Below are 4,945 nucleotides of genomic sequence, written 5' to 3'. Positions count from 1 at the left end.
TTCATGGGGAGGGGCCAAATATGTAAATGTGTATAAGTTTAAGTGGAGCGGGACTTAAACCCGGCTCCCTTTCCCGTCGCCTGTTAAGACCCATATATATACTCTTTATAACTCTCATGCAGTAAACCCTAACCATAATAGAGATGACAGCCGCCATCACCCTTCTTCTCCATTATCCGGCGCCGCCACCCCGTAACCTCCATGTATATAGCTGCTGTGAATCGATGCATCCCAGCCGCCGCTTCATCGTCTCATCATAACCGACGTCGTGAGCCTCCAGCCGAGCAAAGCTTTACCGTCGCTATCCTCTGTCATCGAAGCGGTGAACCTCAGGGACCAACGAACTCCGTTACCCCATTATTCGGCGTAACAACAACACTCCCCTTCACCTTCTTCTGCTGCTTCACGGTCGTTGTCGGCCATTCTAGGTGGCGGTACGGCTAACGCTGCTTCCCGGCACATGGTTGATGTCGTCATGCTCCTACCGCCAATCGTAGCGCCATTGTTGCTACTGAGTCGTATGCCTCAGAGGTGAATTAATTAGTTTGCGAGCAAGGTGGGTCCGTGAGCAAGCCTCTTCTGTTGTGTGCGTATTTTGATGTATGTGCTCATGTGTTGCGATGGAATAGAGCTGCTGGAGCGACTTCTGCTATCTACGTATTCTGAGGTAGTGGCTGCCACCATGAGCCACCACCATCCGCCACTAGGTTGTTGTCTATATGTGTTTGTATTTGTGTGTGTGTGTGTGTGTGATTATTTGGAGTTAGCATTGTAAAATGTATCTAGAAAGAGGAATAATGAAAAGAATAGCTCAAACCACCACCGTAGGGTGGTGGTTGCCGCCTCCTGCCGCCACCGGCCTCCTGTCGGGTGGCGGTGTGCTTTGATTGTGTTCGGACCACGTTTGGGGGATGTTTAGACAATGTGGGATCAATGAAACCCTAGCGGGCCCAATGAGGCCCAAAGTTACCTAAAAGCCCAACTAATTGATTAATGGGCCAAGGTTGGGTAGGAAACCTTAAGTAAGGTTTGGAAAACCCTAATGGCATAAAACCCTAATTTTGAGAATTAATCGGGACACACACGAGATTATTTAATAACTTGGAATATTAAATAATAATCATTGGCAAAATTAACCTAAAAGCAATATTGGACTTAATGGATTAAGTCCTTAGCAAATTAAGTCCTTAATGGGTTAAGTGAGAAACACTTAACCCTAATTATCATTTTATGTGAAACCCTAATTTCACATGGGCCTTGAATTGGGCCTTTATGATTATGTGATATTGGGCCATGGAAATTGGATTGGAATAATTGGATGGGCCTTAAGGAAAGACCGTGTAGAGGTCTGGGCCCAATTTGGAAAGTTGGGCCTATGTTGGGCTTTGGCCCATTATTGACTTTTGGGCTTTTATAGTGTGAGTTGGACCTTGGGCTTAGAACCCAATTATTAATTGGGTGTTGTTTGATGTTGACAGTTCGGGAATCTGTCAATCAGCAGCTGGAGTTGTATCAACGGGACTTCAGCAGTGCCAGGTGAGTTATCCTCACTATACTAAGGGGTCTAAAGCACCAAGGTCGGCCCATTGGATTTGATATATTAGTAGTTACTGATAGGTTGACTTTGAGTTAGTAATGTATGCCAGTTGTTATGCTAGTTTGGTAGGTCGGTAGGACTACATGTGATACTAATTGATTACCTGTATGTGCATTTATATGTTACATGTCGACATGTTATGTGGTATGGGTTGAGGTGGTACTGCTCCGTGCGGTAGCCAACATACCCTAGAGTATTCCAGATATGAGCTGAGGGCCCGGTAGGCATTCCAGACGCATACTGAGGACTCGAGAGCATTCCAGATACGAACTGAGGGCCTGGTAGGCATTCCAGACTCGTATGGAGGGCTCGGTAGCAATCCAGGTGTGAGCTGAGGAACCGGTAGGCATTCCAGACTCGCACTGTGGGCACACGGGTATTCCAGTCTGTGAAGTTGTGACCCGTTACGTGCTGTTCTGTTCAGATTGTTATGTTATGATATTGCTAATATCGTTATGTGGATTGTATGTGTATTAGTATTTTGGGGGTAACTCACCAAGCTTTCGGGCTTACAGTTTCAGTTTATTGTTTCAGGTACTTTAGAGGATCGTGGCAAGGAAAATGCGTGATCGTACAGCTCCTCACTTTTTATGAATTTTTTTTCTAGGATATTCTGATATGATACATTTTGAAAACAAGTTTGTAATGTTTAATGGATTTGAAATGTTTTTAAAAGTTTAAATTGGCTTGAATTTTCGGGTGTTACAAGAAGAAGGAGGACGAGAAAGACGAAGCCTACTATCTTCGGAAGATAGAGTATTTGAAGAAAAAGAATGTTGGGAACAAGAAGCTTGCTTTGATTGTGTAGGAAGGTGGTGATGAATTTGGTAGTGTTGAAGTATGGTCCATTGATTCCGAAGATGATGAGGTTCGGAAGCCCACACATGGTGGATTTTTTTTGCGAAGTCTGAAGCTCTGGATTATGAAGGAAATTGTCTGATGGTTCAGAGTGGGGTCTCGGAACAGAGCGGATACGCAACTGATGGCGGAGATCCTTCTAATAATTGTTTTGCTACGAGGCCTGTTTCTGAACACGTGAGTGAATGTGAGAAGGTCATCAGTAAGGTACACTCCATACTCCAATCACTTAATATTCTTGTTTCACGTTACAAATCTGAATTAGATGATTTAAATTACACTTTCTCTAATTTTAGCGACAGTTTAAAGAGAACTCGTCTAAGCAATTCTGACCTAAGTGATCAAATCGGAAGGATAACAAATAAATGTGTAGAGAGAGGAATATATAGTTAGAGAAGCTGGAGTTATAGCTTAATAGGTCAAAGGATGATGTTATTTATCTGAAGAGAGACAATTTAGCACTTTTAAAACAAAGGAATATTTTCTATTTAATTGCGAAGCGGTTATATTTTAAGATTCCTTGACTGCATCTTGATTGTGACATAGGTAAAAATATACACAAAATGATTTTACCCTTTCTCGATTTGAAAGAGAATGAAATCGATGCAGAGTGTTATAAGTGTGAATCCATTGTGTCCTCTGATGATGTTTCTAAATCTTACAAAATTGGGCTTAACAAAATTGAAGCTTATATTCAGTCCAAGGAACACAAGAATATGTTAAAGCAAATGTTGGATGATAAAGATAAACAACATATTAAATCTAATACTATGCAAAAATTTGACTCTTTGTGTACAAAATTGAGTTCAGAAAATACATTTAATGCTGAAAATGTTTCTGAATTTGATGAAAGTGACATGAGTGAGATTTCTGTAGAGGATGAGATCGATTGTTCAACATTTGTACAAAATGAGTCTGAACCGAAGAAAAAGTTGATTTCTGAAAATTCAATTGAATATATTTGTGTTGTTAAAAATAAAGATTTAGAAGTTTTAAAAACAAAAGCCACGGTATTTCCGAAAGTTCAAACAGTCCCCAATCAATTTTTTTAAAAATCGGACTGAACAAAAAAAAAAGACACGTTAGAACTAACGTTCATTGATAATGATGATAATGCTAATGGTTGTGATGAATTTTTCTGGTCTGGACCAATAGATAATTCGGACGAAAAAAAAGGTCTTTCTAAAATGACATCTTGGAAAACGAAAGGAAAATATGTTCCGGAACCACTGAATCATGTTGACTTTCATTACGATCAGGCAGGACCAAGTGGAACCAAGGATATCCTAAGTCAAACTACTTATGAACAACATGAAAAACCTGCTAGAAAAGAGAAACCTAGAGCTAACATTCATAAGTCAGCTGATGAACTTATTGCTCAGACACAACAGTTGGATGCTAGATATCAGAAAAACTTAAAAGAAACAAAGCATTTATGGAAATCTAAAAATTCCAATTCTATTAACCCAGAATGACCTGCAAATAAAAATGCAAAATCCTCTCCAAATCCGAAACCTGAATCATTTTCAAAGCCACAGTCTACAACTCCACAGGTTTCAAAATCAAAAGGTTTTTCGAAACCATCATTTTTAAAACAAACGAAACCTTTGGAAAAGAAAAAACCCATTTTTCTCCAAAAACAAATGTTTCAAAATCTGTCAACACATCAAAGAATGTTAAGGACAAAAATAAAGTGGTTTCGGAACTAGATATTTCTCTCAAGGAATTCGAAGCAAACTTGAAAAAAGAGAAAAAGGCTTTTGAAAAGAAAATGGTTGAAAAACAAAAGGATTTTATTCAAAGAAAAACAATTCCTGTTGACGTTAATCTTTGTAATAATAAAATGAAGGTTTTTAAAATATTTAGAGGAGAGAATAGTGTTTTGCTCAAAAGAACATTTTGGGTTGATACAAATATAATTTTTCCTGTTTATAAGAAAATCTCACAAGGAACCAAGAAAGTTTGGGTTCCTAAATGTTTCTGAATTTTGTAGGTAATCAGTGACAAACCATACGACTCTGAATGGTACATCAATAGTGGTTGTTCGCGTCACATGACGGGAAGGAGAGAAGAGTTGAGAGAATTCCAATCACTAAATGATGGTGGAAAAGTAAAGTTCGGAAATAATGCCAAGGGAGAGATCAAAGGATATGACATGATTACTAATGGCGAATTCTCCAATCGGAAGGTAGTCTATGTGGAAGGCCTGCAACATAACCTGATAAGTGCTTCTCAACTGGTTGTAGGCACAGGGCTGAAAGTATCATTCGCTGATGAGGGATCGGAAATCATTGAGAAGAAAACAAAGGAAGTGCTTCTAAAATCCAAAAGAAAGGGATAGATGTTTCCTTTGAACATAAAACCGATCACCGGAAAGCCTTCCATTTCCCTACTTATGAAAGCATCTTCGGATGACAGTTGGCTATGGCACCAAAGGCTCTCGCATCTGAATTTCAAGGACATCAACAAACTTGTACTTGGCGATCTTGT

The 4,945-nt window shown here is 39.5% G+C and overlaps 1 long non-coding RNA gene across 1 annotated transcript; it reads left to right on the top strand.

Annotated features, from left to right (window-relative positions):
• Positions 1-144: 144 nt before the first annotated feature.
• On the top strand, positions 145-2,990 carry LOC145094339 (uncharacterized). The gene is made up of 3 exons (XR_013703297.1): positions 145-707; positions 1,479-2,662; positions 2,752-2,990. It is a non-coding gene; the product is annotated as an uncharacterized LOC145094339 (long non-coding RNA).
• The last annotated feature ends 1,955 nt before the right edge of the window (positions 2,991-4,945 follow it).

Source organism: Lactuca serriola, chromosome 3, assembly GCF_051521515.1.
Source record: "Lactuca serriola cultivar US96UC23 chromosome 3, Lser_US96UC23_V15, whole genome shotgun sequence".
In the NCBI taxonomy this organism is placed as follows: domain Eukaryota; kingdom Viridiplantae; phylum Streptophyta; class Magnoliopsida; order Asterales; family Asteraceae; genus Lactuca; species Lactuca serriola.
Note: the sequence above shows the minus strand (reverse complement) of the source record. Positions and strands in the feature narration are given on the sequence as shown.